Source organism: Excalfactoria chinensis, chromosome 4 (genome assembly GCF_039878825.1).
Source record: "Excalfactoria chinensis isolate bCotChi1 chromosome 4, bCotChi1.hap2, whole genome shotgun sequence".
NCBI lineage: Eukaryota > Metazoa > Chordata > Aves > Galliformes > Phasianidae > Excalfactoria > Excalfactoria chinensis.
Genome location: NC_092828.1, coordinates 82,963,616 through 82,987,086, shown reverse-complemented (window position 1 = coordinate 82,987,086; position 23,471 = coordinate 82,963,616). Strand labels below are relative to the sequence as shown.

The window sequence follows — 23,471 nt, the reverse complement described above, 5'->3', positions numbered from 1 at the left end:
AGCTACTTAAGCTATACTTTGGGACATGCCACAAACAAACCTTCAGGAATAAAAAAAGAGCCAACCTCATCATCAATAGCACCGCAGTACATTATCTATATTGCAGTGAAGTTCCTGGCTTCTGTTGGGTGGCTACAGCCATTTCCTGGCAATTCATTGCAAGTCTTCATGGTGCTGATGACATCAGAGCACTAAATCTTTTTCCCTTCCTCCACTGCATATAGGAATAAAACTGGGATTATGTATGCTGGCGCACACACACACTGTGCATCTACAGGTCATAAAAACAACACATCCTGTAAATTGCAGTCACTATTTTTGCCAAGTAAAAATAAAATATTTCATCACTTCCAGAAAAAAATAAATCCACTAACTGTTGAAAGGGGATGTTATATTTGTATTAAAAGTGATCTAAATATTACTCTTTACTGCCAGCAAGAATTTAAGGAAAAGTAGTGTGAATTTTAATTACTGTGCTACTGAGAAATGTAACGCACTCAGTTTCAGTTTAAAAGTATTCTGCATGCTTATTTAAAGACTTAAGGAAATAGTGCTGCATTACTATTTATTACAACAGGCGTACTACATATATAATATTATACCGGAGACAAGAAGGGGAAAGCGACTTTAAAACAAGAAATGTCAGTTATTGATGAGCTATCAGAGTAAAGCCAACTCGCAGGTGGAGTCCAGGTGGAGCTGAGCGTACACTGAGCATACAGAGATCCAGGCAGCAGTGGCAATAAGACTAAATTAAAAATAGCAGCTAGAGGAAGCAAGATTAACAAGTAAATGGAAAAAAAAAGACACGATTCAAAGAGCACACGGGACAGAAGCAGACTGTGAAAATCTGATTTAGAAGGGTGCCAGAGACATGGAGAAACCCCTCTTAGGGTTAGGATGACCCTCTATCACATCATGAGACTCCAGCCGTTGATCACCTAGATGCACTGCTTGCAACCCTCGGCCACAACAGCCAAGTTCTGCCAACCATACCCTCGGGGCCAACAAATGCATAGGAATTGTGAGAAAAGAACACAGACAGAATCTCAGATTTGCTTCCCTCCACAATGCAATGCTTCCCTACAACCACAGACACGTGCTAAGATTATCACTGAGTTGTACCATCTTCTCTCTGAAACTTGGCTTCACATTTTTGTTTCAGGAACCAAGATGAAGAGCAGTATATTTTAATAAATCAGACTTAGAGAGTTCAGTACCATGGACTACTAATACAGACAAAGAATTCTGCAATAAGAATGCAGGATGAAGGCCCAGAGCAGTTGAATTTACATTCTCAGAGTCCCCATTTACAGGACAGGCTTTGGAAAGAGATTTTACATGAGACAGAAAGGAACACTTGCTCATTAGCAATTCCTGCTGAGGTTGCAGAAGCCATAGATTTATCATGTTAATGTTTTCTTCTTCCGTAGATACGACACATATATAGCTTGTAATTACCAAAATGAAATATAACTAATTACATAGTTGAGTTTTAGATAATGAGATAGTATCTTGGAAAGCATAATTAGGGAACAAAGGGTGAATCTGAGGCCATTTCAGCACCTCAGCTTCTCTAACAGCTCTGAGATTTCCATTGGCTAGCATAATAAAAATAAAAACAAGCGATAGTTAAGACCTGGTAAAATTCAAGTAAGTTTTAAGGTTGCTTCATGGCTCTGAAGATCCTCCTCCACTGAATAAAGCCTGTGTGGCACTTCGATGAGGTAGAGAGAAAATCACACACTTAACAGCTCAAACACCACCCATGGTATGGGTCCGAAGTGCCCACTAATTAGTTGTTCAAAAAAACAGAGCAGCAAAGACAAGTCCTTTTGGAAATGTGTGTTTAAATGGCTTTTGTTGAGCTGAATTATGACTGCCTCGTACAATGAAGAAAAACAACAGCAGAACTGAAAATCAAAGCCATCTTTCTGGCTGCCTTACAAATCCGCAGTTGCATTCTGCTTTACGGAAAGTCCATCAGGACCACTTCGCTCTCTGCATTGCACCATTCCTACAAAAGCAGCTCTTTTATTTCTCACAAGTAAAATTTACTTTTCCTTTTGGCTGACGGGATGACGGCACGCCAGTAATTTATCTTTGCCTGCAAAAACACCGCCTTCACAATGTCCTTTAAACGATGCTCCTTTCCACTCACCCATCTCCCCTTTTGGCTGCACATCGGCACTGCTCCGTGGGGCTCTCCACCTGCTGTTCTTACTCAGACAGGACTCCAGCAATGCCCCTAACACCCCTGTACAAGCAGGATCGCTGCACACAGGAGACATTATACCCTTTCATATTGAAGCAATCAAGAGAGGAAACCCTTTTCTCCTTTCCACTTAAAGCGATGCATTCAAAAGCTCCAAAAATAATTAAGTGCCTACTTCACGTCCTTCCTCCAGTCTCTGATCACCTTTGGTACAGTTAAAGAATTTATTATTACTTCTCCTCTACACTAAACATAATCTTTGTTTACTACAAGGAACTGAGCCAAACTATCACCTAAACAGACTACACAGCAACTAGACAGTTGCTTATACCCGGCAGCTCATCTTGGAGTTAGGAAATATCATTTCCAAATAGTTCAACTGTTTTGTTTTGATAAACATTTAATAAAGGTTTGACACAGGAGAGGAAAAGGGGGTGAGAGAATCATGAAAACGGAAACAAAATTTTCTGCGAAACGCGACTTATTTCTGAAGGGCCTTCCAAAAACAGACACTTCTAAGGAATGAGTTTTCTGCAGAACAGTTCCTTTGTGACTGAGTAAGCACAGTTCCAGCAAATACATTCCAGTCATTTTGCATGCTGTTAATTCCATGGGATTTTCAAGTGTAATGAGACTATAAGGGCAAAAAGTGATCACCTATGGAAAAAGAAAGTCAACTAGATGGACTGGGAATGGTTTCTTTCCTACATTACTCACCTTTTATGCATGTTCTGAACACAGTGCAATTTATGCAGGGGAGAAACAAATGGACAATTTTCACGTTTTTCCTGCAGCTTGTCAACTTTATCATTTTGACCACACTATGATCAAAACCCCCATCAGCATCATCAACATCTTACACATATTTCTTGCAGCAGACAATCTGAGCCCACAAAGGATCCACCAGTAACCACAGAGTCCAAGTGTTAACTCATTATTACTTGTAAGGGTGTATTTTTGGACAACGTCAGCTGTGATGCTGAACCTTTAAAACAGATTAATGTCTGGATGTGCCGATTAACATCCCAGTGCAAGACTTTACATAAAAATCAGCAACCAAAGGACCTGGAACATTTACAAAACTGGAGCCAACAAGGCACAGTGAGGGCAACGTTTAGCTTATTCGTATTTAACATGTTCAATCCAGTCCTGGTATCCCTTTGCACTGTGAATTCATTTCTAACTAGTCTAACAATCCATCATTTACTGATGCATAATATTCTTTCCCCATACAGACCTAATATAGCTGTCACTATCGCTTTGCACTTAAAAGCTTCATTTCTGAAAGACTGAACGAAATACCCCAAGTTAAATTCACATTCAGCTGACAGGCAGTCTGTCATTTCTGCCTTTCCTACTTCCAAACGCATCTTTTAACTCTTGGTTTTCAATTCTTCTATTGGAAGAGCCTTCCTGCAGCCCAAACACTTTTATTGCTAGCATTCAGGCTGCTTTGCCCTCAGCATCCAGTCACTCTGTTCCTAAGTGATTTAATTAGCCGTCTCTCCCAGTTCCATCCTATAGCTTTATTTCCTAACAGCCTCAAAGGTTCCATCAGCCAGCCCCATTCTCTAAAGATGATTCTTTTAGCTCTTCCCAGGAGCACACCACACCTTGAAGTGGGCCACATTGGTGGTAGGTAGGCTGTTGGACTTTGATGACCTTAGAGGTCTTTTCCAACTTTAACGACCCTATGATTCTAAGACTCCAGTCTCAGGAATTCACAGCAGCATTCTGCTTGGTGCATCACCTGGGGAAAGAATTATTCATTTTGTTTGAAATTACGGAGTCCGCCTCTTCAACACAAAAACAACTACTGCTTGGACTGAACAGAATGTTTTAACAACCAGGAAAAAACGTTTGGGCTGCAAAGACCTGTGGGTTTAAGTAAGTAACAGAAAATTTTCTGTTTCAGACAGATGTGTGAAGAGGAACTCAGTAAGAGCACAGAAAGCTGATGAAGAATCCTTAGTGGTTAAATGACAAAAGCTGCAGCAGTGTTACAGGAGGGGTAGAGGTTGGGAGGAGGAAGAAAAGGAACAATTTTGAGAAGGTGTGATCTGGCACAGCACATTCACATCTGTGAGGCCAGGGGAAAGGTGCACAGCAGTTTGTTTCCTACTGAAAGTCTCAAAGGGAAAGTATAACTGTGCACAGGTTTGGAATGGAGACCACAGCTGCTTTCTATATGCAAAAAGGGAAAGAACCCAAGCGGGCTACAGTATCTTTTCTCACACATAAATCCCTAACCCTACCACAAGAGAAAGGGAATATATAGCTTTGAACACCTTTTGGAGGTTAGAGATGGGGAGCACATCACACACCGGCTATGCTGCATAACCTGGCAACAAGCTCCTGCTTTTGCTTGCAAGGATGTAGCCCTCAGCAACAAAAAAAAAGCATTTTAAAAAATAGGAGTGGAAGTTTACTGCTTGACAAACAGACAATAATTTCTTTAAAAGCATTGCATTCTGTTGTAGCCCTAAGCATGCCAGAGGCACAACATCAGCTTCTACACAGCTGCATTTTTATGAAGCCCCAGGATGTATCTGCTGGGAGCAAGGATCCAGAAGAAGTCAGGTGCAGGGCAAATTCCATTAGCAAACAAATATCAAAATAGCAAAGGCCAGAGAAAATGCAAGAGCAGATAAATAAATGAAATACATAAAAGAGATACCACAAACCAAGTCTAGACTTCCTCCAACATGACAGAAATTATGAGCAGAGTACTCCTGCATTTTCCTTCCACCTAAATAACAGTATATTGAGAGACACCCTCAACACTTGCACAAGAATGAGGGCTGTGTTGGCCTACGGGGATGGTAGGAGCTGAGAGCTGGAGCAGCCTGCACTGCTTGTAAATCCTTGCTTCTAATGCTGGGTTTCTCATCTTGAAAGACAACTAGAAGAGAACTTGATTTAGTTACTGTCAGAAGGAATTAAGCACATCTGAAAAACAGACAGGATGGGAAAAGAAAAAATAGCATGTTTCCAAAAAAAAAACAAAAAACTGTAGACCCATCATCTACTACAACAAACTTAGCACAAGGATGCAGATTGGGAAGCAGCATATTTGCTGTCATCTCTGTGTTTTTCCTCATGCACTTTGTAAATTCTCCTTCCTATGTAGGTATGCGATGACTCAGAATAGAGCTTGGCCCAAAAGTCCGAAGCCAAATACATTTATAATGCTCCTTAGAAGGACAAAAAGAACCACAGCGCACTGTTTATGTAGATGAGTGAGGATTATTAACAGGAAAAAAGACACAGGAAAAACTAACCTTCATGATGCTCATTTATCCAGTCAGCTGCCCCATTGTATGTAATAGCAGTGACTATGGCAGTCAGTTGCCAAAACTTCAGTCCAATCTGGGAAAGCAACTTAATATACCCTGTAAGAAACTCCTCAGAAATGTTCTCCCATTCCAGCCCTCAGCTCACCACAGCTCTTGTGGGAGCCACTCTATAAATCAGATGATCCACACCATACCTTATCTCCCATTGCCTTCCCTGGTAAAGCTTTACCTTTAAACCCTCTCTGCACCATTAACAGCACCATCATGCAATGTTCTCCTTCCTGTAGTTGAAATACCACAGCAGCTAGACACAGAACCATTGTTTATATTTAATTCCGCTATACGGCATCTTTTTGGGGATATTCATCTTTCTTAAAGTGCAGAACAGGAAATAGAATAAGCCTGTGTTACAATGCCCATTTTCAGAAGGATGTACTGCACTGCACTAGAACTGCCAAGGTCCCCCTCATTCTGCCTTCCTCTGTTGCACTCTGAGACTATTCATTCCCAACACAATCATCCACATTTCCATTTTGATTTTATTATACTTAGATACGATGCAACCTGTATTTAACAGTGCATTACCATTTCCAAGGGCAAATATTTTCCTGTAATCCCAGCTATGTCAATTATTCTCTTTCTATTACACATACTTTAAATGTCAAAATCCATCTCCTAGAACTAATCAAATATAAAATGAGCTTAGCAGAAGAGAGTCATTTTGAAAGGGGTATTCCATATGAAATAAAAACTTGAATGTCCTTTATTTAAAATAGGCCTTGCCCATTATTTAATTTACTTTTTGAAATGATGTCCCAGGGACAATATCTGGCAAAGAGATTCACGTCTCTCAGCTCTGCTGACATCACCCACTACCCAGAGCAACACCTAAATACTGGGGTAGATTTAACTGGATCATTAAGAACGGAGACAGGAAGATGCATCACCACCATCTTGATTATAGAATTCCTTTTACTCCCAATAGGCAAGCAGTAAAAAAACCAACCGTGAGAAGAATGTCTGTTTTATGAAGATGGAAAGGTATCAACATTTCATGTTCAAGTGATTTGAACTTGAGTTATGTTTTTATGAATTCCTTTACATATACCTCATCCTCTACTCTCCTAGTAGTTTACTGCCAGCATTAATCCTATACAATACATAAATAATGGTTTATCTTTCAATGCAGCCATCCAAGTTGATCTGATACCTCAATACACCTGATTTTATATTTGTAGTACAGAAGTCTTCATTTATTTATTACTTCATGAAGTCACAGAGTAAACCCTATCTTATGATCCTCAGGACATACTACATGTTGGTATACTTACTTTTAAAACTCTGGGCAATTTTTGATTGTTTTCCTGTTTGAAATTTACTGTAAGCTTGTTCAAAGCTTAGCTTTGTTTCTTCTGGTATCTTCATCACGTTAGGACCAATTTCTCTGTAGTGTCACAGTTTGGTTTCTGACAACAGTGCACCAACCAGCCAAGTTCTTTCCTGGTTTAGGCAGTGGTTTGGTAACAAAAAAAGGAACAATCTCTCCCTCTGGGATTCCACGGTTTCCCCATAACTGAACAAGGTAAATCATTAAACTCTTTTCAGAATTCATTCTCTTCATCAAACAAGTCTGAAGATACCTGGAATGTACTTGTAGACTTTGGAATGTTCAGCTGGGGTCTTGCATTCATTCCCAACGTCATCAGCCCCCTCAGGTTACAAATGGGACCCTGTGTCTCCAAACACTGAATAACACAGGTTATTCTGTTTGTATCAGATTAGCCTCCTTCTTGATTCAGATAAGAACCCTGACGTGATTCATATGAGATACATGACCCTACTAAAGTCTTTGTAACCCCCAAACTCATTTTTTAATCCAATTTTGGACATTCGCTGATCAAAAAACACGTTTAGTGCTGTACGATATCACTGATAAGACTACAGCTGGCTTGTCTGTAGAATGGCATTTTGGTCTACATTCTTTATGAGGTTTAAAACCAATCAGCTATTTTTCTGGAGGAGCTTTGAGTGCCCTCACACCGATGGACAGGAAAACAATATCTGTGTAGTGTTGTATAAACCTACAGCCACTCTGCAGTTATCTACACGTCTTAACATGAAGATGGATACCAGCTGAAAGAGCTGGCAGTGATTTCAAGTGGCCGCCTTCTCTTTTCCCTTGTTCTGCAGGAGGATAAGAAGATACCTAATCCTACCTTTACCACAAACCATCTAACCAGTTTGTAACCCAAACTAAATTTCATTGCTGAAGCAGAGTTCAGAGCTTCCACAGACGGCTAGCTTTAATGCTTCACAGTCCCTGCAGCTGGAAAATAATTCCTAAGACAAACACATTATTTACTTCTTTTATTTCCTGCTGCTATCCACACCGTAATTCATGAAGATTATCTTCATTTATTTTATTTTGCAAATTCACGAGTCTTTTTCAGACTCAGTCAGCTGCTGCCCATCCCCACCAGTCTCATATCCTGAATTTCTCATCTTTCCACACTTCAGAAACTTCCATTTGTCTTCAGTTTTCAAGAACGTAAAGCATAAAACTTTCTCTTCCAAATAAAACCAAAATCCTTGCGGTTACAACCATAAGCTTTTTAGTGGTGATGTGAAGCTGCCCCTTTATACCTGCGCAGCATTCATACTGCCGTCAATGGACCTAAAAACAAAAAGGTTTTCACTCTAGTCAGTCAAGTCCCTGCTGATGGGAGCCCCATGCTGGGTAGTCAATAAGGCTGCCAGTGGCAGGATTCCCCACTGTGTTCACCTGCTGAGTTTACAGCCAATTTTAATGCACATGAACTTTTCCAGGAAGCTCTAAACCCAGCATACTGCAATATAGGTCTTTATAGACATTCTCCCAACGTGCAGTGAATTCTCTTATATTACTGTATCTTCCTCCTCACTAAAGTTTAAGACAGTGATTTGGAAAAGCATCTCTGGTATCGCACAAGATATATATGTGTATATATATATATGTATATATGAAATACAACTATATATTTAAACAAGGCTCTACTTATTAAGAGTTCTCTTGCTTTTAAACCACCACACTAGTTCCAAATGTTCCTTTTCCATAGTTACTCCCAGAGACAGGCATATATTACTCAACTGAATGCACGTATAGGCAAAAATGAAAGGGCGTTCCAAACTTAAATATAACATTGGTAGATGAGCAAGACGAACAATTTTATTTGCTTTCCAGGGGAATGCATTTTAATAGGATAAAATCCTGCCACCAAATGCATAGTGACTGGCGAGCACACTGGATGGGTTTAGCAGGAGCGAGGGCAGGGATTTAGGCTCCTCACTGATCACCAGAGGGTGCAATGCACACTCAGTTTCACATGCTGAGAGAGAAAATGATGGGGAATCTCATGAGAGACTTGTCAATGAACATAAGTTAAAGAAAAGGCCCTCAATCTGCCAACTTGGTCCCTTAGAACAAGGCGAGGTAAAAGGTGGCCCATCAGGAAGTATTATTACTTACCTTCCAGCTAAAATAAATTATAAGCCCTAAGTCTGGCAGACAGTTCTGAAGCCTGCAGGAAAAGCAGGTAAATTAAAGGAAGCAGCTCTGAGGGCTGGATAGTTCCTAAATCTCTCCATATCCTTTTCTAAACTTCCCTAAGTTGCAAGAGGGGCCAGAGGTTTGTTTCTTTGAAAATCCTGGCCTCATAAGGTATATGAAGCAAGAATAGCTACGTGACACCAGCACTACCTCTCTCTGGATGTATTTTTCCTTTGACTGAAGCACGTGATTTACAGTTCTGGTAGAGCACTAAATGGAAATGCTCTTTCCTTCGCTGCAGCTATGAGTCACCATCCAGACACCACGGCAAACTCAGTTACGCATCAAGCAGAGGCGGCTCATCACCCTCAGCCTTATCTATGGGCACTGGTGAGGAACAGGCCACCTTTCAGCATCTCTAAATCAAGGCTGATTCAGCCCATGAGCAACGAAGGAAATTGCCTCCACTTCCACCAATTACAGGGAGTCTAGTAAGAGCTTTGAGCATCCCTGCTAGTGAATTAGCAAGGGATAATTATTTTACCTGGACCTCAACACCGAGGCGTGCGGATTGATGATGGCTGGAGGACTGCAGTCCCCGCAATAACTCCAAGCAGTGCAGCTGACTGATTTGTTGCTTGGGTGGCTTGTGTTTCAATTTACCTCCTTCGCCTTAATTTCTGCAGGATCCCTGAGATGTCATCTATTTCCCAACGGAACTGAGAAAGAGAAAAGTGGAAATCAAACGGTGTTAAGTGAGACGCAGAAAATGAAATGGTTGGAGAAATGACACAACCCCGGGAAAATTAATTACAAACTGTCATCTAAAATGTCATCAAGAATGGAGTCACATATATATATCCTAAGGCCTTTGATAAAGGAGGTCTAATACCAAATCAGGAGAAGGAAAAGAAAGCAACTTTCAGTAGTTCACACGCTGGAAGCTAATCAACATTCAGCCATGAAGATGACATTTCCTCTAAACGAGCTCCCCTTTAGCTTGTCAGAATAGTGACAGTCTTAGATTGTACTTCACCATTTAATTACTAATGGATTTTGTTTTGTTCTTTGGTCGCCTTTAATTTAGTACGGGAATTGAATTTATTTTGCTTTAAAAATTACCATAATAAAGCCAACAGCCATCCATTCTCCTCCTAACATCTCCTTCTACGAGATGTTATTAAAAACTTGTTAAAAAACCTAAAATCACCACATAGGGCAGAACATTTAAATAAACAGCACAAGGGAGCATCACAGCCTTCATTTGTTTTACACACCCATAAATTAGATTTATTATTCCAACAGATTCCTGGGTTTGGAGCCACGGGGCCTCAGACTCCCTTCTTCCCCACATGCTCTGAGCTGGAGATAGCAGGGTTGTTCACTGCTGGCCAAAACCTCATGGAGAGACTTAAAGGGAAGCAAACCGGTTTTGCCTTTCTAAACAAAGCAGCACTCTGTCTCAAGCCAGGATATCCACATAACAGAAGGGCAGCACACACCTGAGCACCTGAACTTTGGGTAGGACATCTGGAGATGAGAAGAAAATAATGGAAGTATTGGGGAACATGCACTGTTTACAACCTACAGTGAGTGAGATTATACGGTGCTCTGAGAAGATACGTCTTGCCCTGTAATAAATCCAATGTTTGGGAAACATTTGTCTTCATAGGAACAGAATGAGTTTGCACAAAGTATGCATTCTCTGGGAATTGGGTGACTGAAATAAGCAATAAATTTGGTACCTGTCCTGTGCTTAGCTGTTTCACATCAACACTGTATGGACGCTCATAACACCATTCTACTGCTCCTATATCAGTTCTGTGTCCCCACAGGCGAATGCAGCAGACAGAGACCACAGAAGCTCCAGAGATAGGAGGCACTGAGAAGGGAACGTGTCCATACTGGTCATACCTCTGCCACCCCCAGCACACTGAATAAAGGGACAGCTTACTTATATGTGCAGCTGTTAACAAGGATACCCCCTTGTTAAGATCTGGAATTGCTGGAGCAGGGCTCAGCACACAGGTGCTGCCTTGGGTGTTTTATCCTGCATCAACAGCGAGGCTCTCCTGTTTGTGCAGCAGTAAACTCCAGCTAAGGAGCTACAGGCACCAAACCTTCCTGGCACAACCTCCTGGACATCTGGCTGCCTAACAGTATAAAACAGGCCCACAGTTATGACACTGTAATCAAGTAACCATTATTAGACAAATATCTAATATTAATGACAGGTGAAAAAAATAGCTTCCCAATTATTAAGGCTGGAAAAAAACACTAAGATCATCATGTCCAACCCCAGCGAATCCCTTTCATGCCCACTAATCACATCTCTCAGTGCCACATCTACCCTTTCCATGAAAACCTCCAGGGGAGGCCTAAATGCCAGAAGGGAAAATTATTATCACTCCTGACTTAGCAGAAACTGGAAGTTTTGGTTTGTGCCTGCTAAAATTACAGCAGGATTCTTCAGAGTATATTCCTTGAAAGAGAGACTACTAATACACGGATGCCCTTTATTAGCAGCAGCCTCCGAGGACAGAAAGGAAATAAAAGGCAATGACCTAAAGAGAGCAAGGAGGTGATGTATTATCAGCGGTACCACCCAGCGGTCAGATTGGCATAAAGGGCATTTCCAGAGCTGCTCAGGTTCCTCTTCCCGAACAGGCAATGCAGCAAGGCTGATACTAATGACTCTTTGCTCCAGTTATGTAGCAACGAAGTCAAGATTCAGTACCACAAGAAGCAACTGGAGCTTTACAAGACAGCTCCTGAGCACGTACAGCCTCCAGTGACTAAATCTCAGCTTGCTTTGCTTTCATTCTTGCTACATACATTCATTCTTATTATTCATCCAAGCTTTTAAGTGGGACAACGTCCCCATTCAAGGCTTTATGTCCCAATCCCTAAGTAAATTCTTAGCCATAATCTCAGGAGAGCCAGATGATTTCCTCGCTACACCTTTCAAGTTAAAGATTGCCTTCTGTAGAACACACATTGATGCAATCCTGGCTGCTTCTCACTCACGTTCACCACTCTGGGCAAATGTGCTTCTCTTAAATCAATATGTCTTATTTATTTTACCTGTTCCTGCTTCCCACCTCTTCCCCCCGCCTTCTCTTCACCATAGCAAACCACAGATTTCCCTTCCCTAACCCTACAGCAACATGTCTGTAGGTACACAGAAATGAGTGCAATCAAAACAATTCCTATTCTACCAGTCCCAGTAACAAAAGATGAGGCTTCCCATACCTGAACACATTCACAGCAGTGCTGTAAACCTTCCCTTCACACCTCCCACCCACTGAATGGAGAAACACACATTTCCTGACAGAGATCATCATCTCTTGTCTACCATCTCTCATTAGTTAATTTCAAAGCAATTTACTAAAAAGGTCCACATCAACACACAATGATGGCTCAGAGAAAGGGATGTGTCTGTCAGGGGTTACAATATGGGTAATTTCAAGAATATAAGCCTGCATACCTTAGTTAATTCTTGCTTCCTTGCATTTAACAAATCTGATTTGTAGTTTTAGTACACAGAGCCCCCCCTGCTCCCCATCTCTTTCCAGCTACAAACCTCAATTTCATGAGATGGCTGTAGCAGTAAGCTAAGGTGATAACAAGTTATCACCATCATTTCAAAAGCTGCCAAGCTGTTTGTATGAGAGGAAATCAAGCCACAGCAGCTTTTCACAAGCTACTAAGCCATACCAGTTTAACACTTATATACAGTCACAGGTATCTATGGTAACAGAGAATTATATTGCATTGCCACAGTACTAACACTTGTTTCTTCCTCAGCTTTAGGTGATCTACTGGCTGGAACTGAAGACCTGCATGACAGCCAGTCAATACCTCTCCAAAGTTACGATCCAATCCCAGCACATATCACACTTTGGAGACCTGAAGTGCTGAGGAAGGTTACAGTCTTGCTGGCACATCTTCCAAAGAGATTCACAAAAGTTACCGTTCCTTGTGGCCAACATCTTCATTGTTGTTGGTATTTTCCCCATTCCTTCCTCTACCCCTAACTTTTCCTCTCTCTCTCCTTGACATTTAAAGCAAATCCCTTGGCTTTGCCATCACTATCTCATACACACACATCCACGTCCTACAGAAACGCCTCTGTCCCAGAGACACCACAGCTGCTCTAACTCCCTTCTCCCCCCTAACACTTTTCTGATGTTGTTCCCCCAAGGTGCTTCACAACTCAGGGCCCCTCCTGCTATCACAGATTTTTGCTTCTTTCATCCAGGGCTCAGCACTGACATACTGTCATTTCTGCAGCCTCATCACATTATGCACTCGCGTCTGTTTGTTGGGCCTTTATTACCACTACATCTCCCAGGGCTTTGCTAGCCTCCCCCTCTCAGACCTGATTTATTTCTCTTGGATTACATGCCCTAAATTCATTAGCCTGTCCTTTCACAGAATGAATCTCAAAGCAGCTTTTTGGCTGCACTTGAAATTACTCCAGATACTTTTGAATTTTTTTCCTTGGCATTCAGACAGGGATCCAATTTACTGTGATCTGCCACTTTTGATACAGTACTGCTTCTTCACTCTTTGAGATCATCAGGGGAAATGCTAGCATCAGAAAAGAAGAGAGATGACAACTTATGGAAAATCCCTTCAAGTTGTATTACAAGTAAATACAACATCATCTTTCTCATCAGTACTGAAGCTAGAGTCAGATCACCACGTGTCAGTGATGGTGATGCTCTCAGACTTCCTAGAATTAGAGAATCATTTGAGCTGGGAAGGATCCTGAAAGGCCATCTGGTCCAACTGCACTGAGCAAGGACACCCACAGCTCCATCAGTGTGCAGAGCCCATCCAGCCTCACCTTGAGTATCTCCAGGGACAGGACACCCACCACCCCTCTGCACAACCTGTGCCAGTGCCTCCTCACTCTTATTGTAAGCAACTTCTTTATATCCAGTCTAAATTTCCCCTTTTTTAGTTTGAAACCACTTCCCCTTGTCCTGTCACAACAGACCCTGCTGCACAGCCGGTCCCCTTCCTTCTTACAGCCCTTCTAAATAACAGAAGGAAGATCAGGACACAACAGATGATCAGGAACTTTCCCAGGGAATTCAGACATGACTTTGCACTTAATTGCCCTATTCCAAAATAGGAACTAGAACAGAAATGTCAGCAATGCCCCAATGCACCCAAATGCTGCCAGAAGAGCACAAGGGAAGCTCGACCTCAAAACTTCTAACTTGTAAAAGTGTGATTTAGGATTGACTACAATAACTCTACATTGAATACATTTCAATCCCAGCAATCAAGTCCTACAAGTCACAATACGGTAGTTTCTTAAGTCTCTTAACTCAGGAGCAGAAATGAATCTATAATTCCATAAATCTTACTGATGTTTAAAACTACTTACAATAAGTGAAAGATCTCCAGGGCTGGCTGTTCAGCCAATCACAGCTTTCTGCATTGGGAAACACACACTGTGCATGGAAGCGTTTAATCTGCAGCAGTTATCACCTGCTGGGAGTTCTGAAATGACACTCCAGCACCTGGGAGAAACCACGCATTGCCAAGGAAAGCCCGAATGAATCCGAGATGTAACATATCCTGGAATTATAACTAACACATAAATTAAAACCAAAGGCAAGGAGTCTTCCAGGATAACTCACAGAACAGGACTTTGTGAAGATTAGATTGACAGGAAAAGATTTTCTTTCCTCAGAAATGGAGAAGAGGCAAAACAAGCCGTACTGATCATCACTCCAAAATACTCCATTTGGAAAATACAGGAAGGTGACAGCTTAGCAGCTGCCATCAGACCAGCTATTAGAAACAGCAGAGCACACATTTCATCACTCACCATTTGCAAGGATAACCAACAAGGAGTCAGCCTTCATAATTTACAACAGCGTCTCAGATTCCAGCACTGGCAAACTCTGATAATCCCAAATAAAAGCCACGACACAGTGCTGATGGTTTGCTTTATTCCTCCATATTACTGGGCATCCTAAAATCATTCTGCCTTCCTCAGAGTTATTTGTACAACCCATTATTTTCCCACCAGTCTCAGTAGAATCACAATTCCCCAAAAGGTCATTTACCTAATGGGAAAAACATTATTTACTGACTCATTGCATTGAGACTGGCAGGATGCAAAACAGAGAAAACAGAGAAGATGTGGTTCTTAACCCTCTGGGTTATGCTTACATTACACTGACAGTAAGTTGAAGAATTAAAGCAGCATTTCAGTTATATATATATATAAAAAAAAGAGAGTTTGAAGAGTTTGGCTGCTGAGTGCCAGAAGGGTGCAAAGTGGTATCTACACAGAAAATTCACTTGGTGTATTCAGCTCATTGGATGCTCAGGTACGAGCCCTGAAGCACATTGCAGAACTGGGGTCATACAAGAGGAAAAGAGATACACGGAAAAGAGCAGATAGGGAAATAGTGAAGAAAACAAGTTATTTCACAGCAGATTTTTTGTTGTTATTCAGTTTTTCTTCCAGAGCTAAAAGTAACTTTTATCTCTCAAGCTGCATTGCTGTTTTGTTTTTGAAGATATTCCTTAAACCCAGCGGCATCCCAGAATTTGGCAAAAACAAAGCAAAAAAAAACCCACCCCTCCAACAGTCTGAACATATGGCCTCGCTCCCACTGCGTGTTCAACAGCCTTCCTGTACACACCCAAGCTCAGCCTAACCCCACTGACCTCTGTCTTCAAAAAGCTGGTAAAATGCAGGAATAGAAGAATCACAGAATCACTCAGGTTGGAAAATAAGGTTCTGCCATAAAATGTGGTTGCCCCGAGCCACCCCATGCACACCCACCTCCCCGCACAGCTCCTTCGCCTTTACGCCTTCCATCAAAGCAAGTGCTCAGGGTCAGCCCGTATGGAGGCCCAGAGGATCAGTCACTCAAGAGAAGAAAAATAAACCCAGTTTATATTTATTGGGCACTTCAGAAATGCTTTGAAGTGCATGCTGAGTTCTTCCGTGAAGCAGAAGTCTGCAATTGCTGTTAGAAACAAAAGAAATGCCCAAATGGGTGACTGTCATGCCTCAGGTCTCTGATGGACCACAGATCTCACAACTGCAGGGATCAGCCTGTTCATCAACCCAGTACTGCTATTTTGCAGGGTTCTTTCTAGAAGTCCCTCAGAAGCTCACAGACAGCCATGAGCAGGAGCACAGTGCCTTTCTGAGCCTATCTTTGCTAACTACAGCCTTCTGAAATGGCACACGATTCTCTTTGAATCTCTCTATCCTCATCTCCAACTGGTAATGGGCAGCCTGATAGAAGGGGCTCCTGCCACAGCACTGGAGGTGCTCTAGAACTGTGGGGATGTGGCACAGAGCGACATGGATAGAGGGGATATCCCCACATGGTGTGGGGATAGGTTTGGGTTGGACTTGGGGTCATTCTAGCCTGAATGATTCTATGATTCTGCAGGATGGCCTCTTCAAGATCAAGAAGGAATTCTTCCAGAATGACCAAGCCGGCCAAGGAGGTGGGGTGTGACTCTGATGAAGGCAAAGGAACATAAATTTGTCCTTGTCCAATGAAAGCCCAAATAGGAGCAGAGAAGTCCCAGTGTTGCAGGATGATCTGGTCCTCAGAGGTAAAAAGTAACTAAGAAAGCTGCAGATCTTTTAGCTAAAGCTAAGGGTTAGCCTGCAAATGGAAAGGTTTGGCTGGAGGTCGTGTAACCTCAGGCAAAGAGAATGAAGCCCTGAATATCCAGAAAAGCTGGACTTCTTCGCTTGAAGGATTTTCTAGTGATGTTCTGAGGGAATACAGTATACATCTGATGTTCATACACGGATGCATATCATGTATATGTATGAAAATATATCTCATTTAAACATGCACACATATAGAAAAAAATCCATAAAGGTTGAAGCCAAGATATCTGAGCTCAATATGAAGTTCAATATCAGGCAAAATATAAAGCATTTACACTAAGTTGTGTTTAACCACTCAGCTGTCACATCCCCCCAGAGGAGGCAGAGTATATTTTTCACTATTACAGACTTAACAAGTCGTATTTGATAAGAGAGCTACATCGCAAACCCTCATTGGATTCATTGATTTGATCTTTTCTCTTTTTCCTTAGGTCAAGTTAAAACTTGTGCAGAGGTCCAGCTGCAGGACTAAAAGATATTCCAAAGCACATTCAGTCTGAAGATTCATCCTATGTGCTGTGTTGCAGGTTATGCTACACCTGATGGCCAAAACTGAGAAGCTAAAAATCATCTTGAGAGATAATTAAAAAAATTCAACTGTGAAATGAAACTATCAGCATGCCGCCTCTTAACTAACAAGATTAGAGTTACAAAAGCTTCAAGCTTGTGCTGTTCTCACCAGTGTAAATGCCACAGAACTGGAAGCTTTATGAAGGATTTCAGCCCCAACACAAAGACGTGGAACCAAAGACTTAAAAGACTTAAAAGGCTCTTCTTTCACCTGCAGCACACTCTTGTAGTTTCATTTTGGGCATTTTCTCTTGCCTTTGGTTGGCCCAGCAACACATCAGAAACAAAATGCACACACCTTCAGCTTACTCACATCTCACATGGGCAGAACACACCCTGTCCATAGCCTAAAAAAGTCCAGAATGCTAACAAAAAAAGTGATGATTTTATTATTGAACCACCAGTACCCCTATCTGTGCTTGTCATCTTATTCAAAACATCCATGAAGTTTCACTGCATCCATCCGAGAACACTGAAAATTAAAGTTCCACCTTTGATTTGAAGAAGTCAAATACAATCCTCCAACCCACTAAAGCTGTTCAATGAATCAGACTTCTCTATCTAACAAAATACCTTTTCAGCAATACAGTTTCTGGAGTCTGAATCGACCTGCAATGCTTTTTCTTACTGCAATGGGAGGCTGTGTTGGTTTTGTTTAGTACAGAAGAATGAATATAGATAAGCTCTTGGATGCGAACTTACAGTACTATGCTTACATACTGCCAGCAATAACGGACCCATTGCCAAAAAGGGGTCTTCATTTTGAGTGTAATAGGGAAAGCAAAACTTTATTCTACTCATCAGAAGAATGTTCTTAGAAATCCATTGCTCACAGTAAGAGCATAACTACACCACCTAGTTCTCCACTAAATTAAATGAGGTACAGCAGCAATAATCTGTATTTGTTACAGACAAGGAGACACTCAAGCCTTTAAACCAGCACCTTGCAACTGGTTATGCACCTTTCATTAACATTTCCATGCATATTTCCATGGGTTTTTACCAGATAATTGTGAAAGAGCTGAAACTCACAGCCAAGGGGCAGCTGTGCCACAATGGCTGCAGAGCCACACACCACCACTGCCACAACACTGGCTGCTCTCGGGCACCACCACATTTTACTGGTGTTGTAGATCTCCATGCAGCTCAGCCAAAGAACTCCTGATCCCTTCCTGCATTCACAACCCCCCCCTGCAATGTGCCTGCAACCTCTGAATCTTCTTCTTGGCAGCCACAAGGCTCCGTGACATTCGCACTTCTATCTTCATTTCAGAGGCATTCAAGCAGCATCACAGGGAACTCAGAAGTACAGTGAAGCATAAGGAAAGGCAAGTGCCTCCCTGCCTGCCCCAAGGGTGGATTGCCATGGAGATGGCACCTCCTGGGTGATGCAGGCAGCTTGTCTGAGCACACTGCTGCTCGGTACTTGTGCCCTCATGACATATTCCAACTGACTTACCATTGGGCAGGATGCCATTCAAAGAGCCTGGAACAAGCAGAGATGGTTAGAAAATGATCTTCCTGTAAAATCATTTTTGCTGGCAGCAGCAACGTTTGAATTGCATTTCCTCCTGTTCCTGAACAGGTCAGGGTTTGATCCCCAGCAAGCTAACTGAGCCAGGAGACCACAGAGCAGGGGGCTGGCTCTGCTTTACTGCACATCTTCCTGCAGTGGCGGCAAGGCACACCTTGCCTGAATGCTGCTCGGTACTTCTTTTGCTCCTATGACTTCCCCAGGTTTACACTCAGGACAGAGACAGGTTTTCACCAGAACTGCAGGGAACAAAACACCTTCGGCAGAGGATGTTACAGCCCAGTCCCCGGCACATGCATACACCACGGCAGCCTCTGCTGCTTTGCTCCATTTCCACCAGGTTAGAGGTCAATTGCATTCATTTCCTTTGCTTTCCTACCACCGCTCAAGCATATCCTTCTCTCTTCAGGACACAAAATACAAGTGGAGACTCCCAAAGCTAATGGGGAAGGCAGCGCAGCAGGAACCTAATTTGGGATTCTGGATTGCATCTGAAAGTCTCACCACCAAGGCTGAGTTAGCTTAAATGATCCCCTTCTGACCCCTGCATCAGGAGTGCCTGAAAATCAGGGCATCCTCTCCCTCTCCTCCAAACAACCTCCCAAGATCCTAAACTTTGCCCACCCCTGTCACTAAATAAGATCCCTTCTTCATTAAATATCTCCATTACATAGTTGCACAGGATAGATAGTTCTCAATACAAAGATACAGATCATTACAGCAGAAGGGAAAAATGCACCAAATCAAGAGGAAATCAAAGCCTCTCCTATGCACTAACTCTCCTTACAAATTCCCTTAAGACCGTGGCGAGAAACATCTCTTCCTCCAAGAGAATTTGGAAGCAGAGTGAGGCCTCTTACAGCTCAGAAATACACACACACACAGGCATTTCATAATCAAAGAATCACAGAATGGCCTGGGTAGAAAAGGACCACAATGACCATCTAGTTTCAACCCCCTGCTATGTGCAGAGTCGCCAATCACCAGACCAGGCTGCCCAGAGCCACATCCAAGAAGTAACTCATTCTTGCACCCAGAAGCGCAAACGTTTCATACCACACTCGGAGATAAGGAATAAACTATTTGCTCGTTCTACAATATCAGTCTTAGAATTCAGAGCAGACATCGAACAGGCTATTGGGCAGCAGATGTGGTAACTGGTTCCATTCACAAGAAAGCTGGAAGGTACAGCTCATTGAGACCGCGGGCAAGCATCAGCCAACAGCAAGTGCAAAAACACAGGAAAAGGCAGCCCTGCAAATCAGAAGTTTAGCTTTGCAGGAGGGAAATAATAAAGTAAAATAAAAAAAATCAGCGTAATCTCAGTAATTTAGATGCCATCTGACATACGCGAACTTTAATTCTAGGCTGCTAAGTCAGAACGATTAAAAAAACCATTTGGTGACTTACCCTGTTCTAATTTCAGCCCAAGTTGGCAAGGAGAACTGGGGGAAAAAAAAGCAAACAAAATATCTGTGCATCCATGTGATCTTACTGCATTCTAAATAAAAATTAGTTCCCACACATCAAGTCAGATTCTGAAGTGCCACACTCATTTTTGGCTCCTAGCAACTGCTACATCGATCTGATCCAGACACAGAGCAGTATTTTTGTGAGCATTTCCACTGAAATACTCTTTCCTCCCTTCCAGCTCAGGGTGGTATCAATAAGAAGAGATTTCACAGAAGTATCCAGCTAATAAAACCTGAACTTTTGCTTCACGTCCCCGACACGACAGATCTTCTGCAGCTCCCATCAGCCCCAATAACAGAGCAATAGAGAACAGTCACTCTGCTTTTCCTCCAGGTCCCACGAAGCTTTTGCCTCTCCAGCCCCAACAGCAGACCCATGCTGTCACATCTCCATCCAGGCTCCTACACAAGAAGCTCCCTTGCACACACGGCTCCATATAGACATGCTGTCCTCCACCACTTGCGCTCATCACACGATATTCTGAAATCACACTTCTAATCAAACAGCTGATCTCCCTCTTCCCACTCTCCCACCACCAATGTGCCCTCAAGCAAAAAGAGAACCATCAACAGTGAGACTGCAGCTGGAAAAAACCAAGCCAGAATTTCAGACCTCACATTTTGCTTCTAGTTCTTACCGTCCTCAACAGCCACCACCATGCCATGACAGTGTGATGACGATGATGCTGTAACAACTCCAGTGCAGTTCCCATTGATGCTTCACCCAAAGCACTGTGGTCATCTCCAGCTGAGAGATCCCTCAGAAAAACTGAATTCGCGGCACTGAGCAGCACAGGCTCACTCCCAGGCACGATAAAACGAAGAGCCTAACTTCACCCTAACGATATGAATCATGCATTTGGCCCTCAGACAAACCTCTCTTCTTTCTTTGCTGTTTAATGTGAAAGTGTTTCCACTGAGAAATGCTGGCGCGCAGCAAGGTCGCACTTGTCTCAAGTCGTTCACACGTTCCAAGTAAACACTTCAACACAATCTACCTACCCAAACCATGTAACCTTTGTGAGGGAAACCAAGCAGCACAGAGAAGATTATTACTTTTACACGTAACCGATACCCTGAACAGAAGAGCACGCATAACAAGGTACTGTCTCTGTGAGGAGCAGAGCTCATTACAGAGCCAGATCAACCCTACACCAATGGAGATTTGCAAAGTGAGCCTCCAGGAGGCTGTGTGAGCAGAACGAGCTTGTCACCAAACTATGGATAGCAGAAGGCGTTTAGTAGAAGCTAGAAATATCATCCTCTGCGAGCTGACAAAAAAATCAGCTGAAATAATAGCCAGTTCTTCCCATCTTTCCATCTGTGATGGAAAGAGGATTAACAACCAGCAGTGACACTGCAGAGGTCACACCTAACCACGTCAGGAGCCTCTCAAAAACGAGGATTACCAGAAACACAAAGAATTCTCACGGGGATGAAAACCACCTGCAGTCAGGGTTGTGTGGTCACATTTTGGATGGCTCACGGTAGCTTTAGCTGGGTTAATCTTGGATAACAACAGCATCATGGTGACTATCTGCTTTCACCCAGAAGGTGGTGATGCACTGGAACAGGTTGCCCAAGGAGGCTGTGGATGCCCCATCCCTGCAGGCATTCAAAACCAGGCTGGATGTGGCTCTGGGCAGCCTGGTCGCTGGTTGGCAACCCTGCACATAGCATGGGGTTGGAACTGGATGGTCATTGTGGTCCTTTTCAACCCAGGCCATCCTATGGCTCTACGATTAATATCCTCCTTTGGTGTTGCAATGTTGAGCAGCACAGTTTGGCCAGCTTCATCTGCTATCATGCTCAAGTCATGAGCAAGTCTAATGTACCTCTCCATTTGCCTTAGCACTACATGTCCCAGTGCTGTCAGCGCTAAGACTTGGCAACACCATTTCTTCCTGTAAGCACTCAGGCTGTGATGGTAGCCAAATGCATTCTGGGAGCTAACTAAATCTAGTGCCTGATGTAGGGGTTGACAACCCTACCTGTTTTCTCTCAAAACTCCTAAGAATTGGTATCTAGAAGACAAAGAAAGGAATGAATATGGAGAAGGAAAGGAGGGAGGAGGAAAGGAATGACATCATTTTATTCTAGGAAACACAACAAAGATGGGACTGAGTGAGGCTGCACTGCATGCTGTACATGCAGAAGACATGAAAATACAAAAATACAACACGTTCCCTCAACAACACACTATTTTGGGGGCAAACAAACAAAACAATTAAGAACATTTTTCTTCCATAAACTAGCCTTGTAATAAGTCAGGACCTTAGGTGGTGCACTCCACACATGGGTACCGAGCACATTAGACAGGCTGCCACCTCTAGCACGCTGCTCCTGAATGCCTGCATTTATGGTTTCTGTTCTCACCCACTGGTTTCTCCAGAGGCCTCATGCAGAACCCAGCTCATTCTCTAGCTACAGGAGGCAGAAATTGAGACAGATCTGCTGGTGGTTCCCATCCCCTGCAAGAGCACAGGGGGCTTTACCTGCACCACTGCTGGGTCACTAAGGGCCACATGGCAGGTTGTTGGAAGGGCTCCCAGGAATCCTAGCCATCATCTTTTGTCTATAGTTGTCAATATATTCCTTCCTACCCGCCCCACAAAATGATGCACATGGACAAGTCCTTTCTTTTCTTCCTCCCTAACTATAGGATCATAGGATGGTTTGGGTTGAAAGGGAGCTTTAAGATCATGTAGTTCCAAACCCCTGCTATAGCAGAGACACCCTTACAGAAAGTCCCTCTCCAGAGTATCCACCCATCTTTCCTTCTGCTTAAATACCAACAGTCCTCTCACCACCTCCAGCACAGAACAGTGCTACATTTTGAGCATACAGTGCTGCTTAACCTCACTGTTCATGCTTTTCTCTCTGTTTTCTCTATTCTGTCTGGGAAGAAAAGAATATTTACATTCATGGATGTGGCACTAATGCAGAGTCAGAACATCTTTGTAACCTGAATGCCAAACTCTCCCAACAATATTTTTTCACTCAGAGGGTGGTGACGCACTGGAACAGGTTACTCAAAGAGGCTGTGGATGCCCCATCCCTGCAGGCATTCAAGTCCAGGCTGGATGTGGCCCTGGGCAGCCTGGTCTGGTGGTTGGCACCCTGCACATAGTAAGGTGTTGGAACTGGATGAGCACTGTGGTCCTTTACAACCCAGGCCATTCTATG

The 23,471-nt window shown here is 42.8% G+C and overlaps 1 protein-coding gene across 7 annotated transcripts in view; it reads right to left on the bottom strand.

Annotated features, from left to right (window-relative positions):
• Positions 1–23,471, bottom strand: part of HTR2C (5-hydroxytryptamine receptor 2C) — a 193,334-nt gene that overhangs the window by 95,363 nt on the left and 74,500 nt on the right. The window contains exon 1 of one of the 7 annotated variants that reach the window (XM_072335732.1): positions 20,924–21,087. The exons of 4 other annotated variants lie outside the window; for them this stretch is intronic. The gene's annotated coding sequence lies outside the window, so the exon portion shown is untranslated. Of the gene's footprint in view, positions 1–9,700; positions 9,759–20,223; positions 20,686–20,923; positions 21,088–23,471 lie in introns of those variants that run through there. 2 more of the 7 variants (XM_072335734.1, XM_072335733.1) reach the window with 2 other exon arrangements.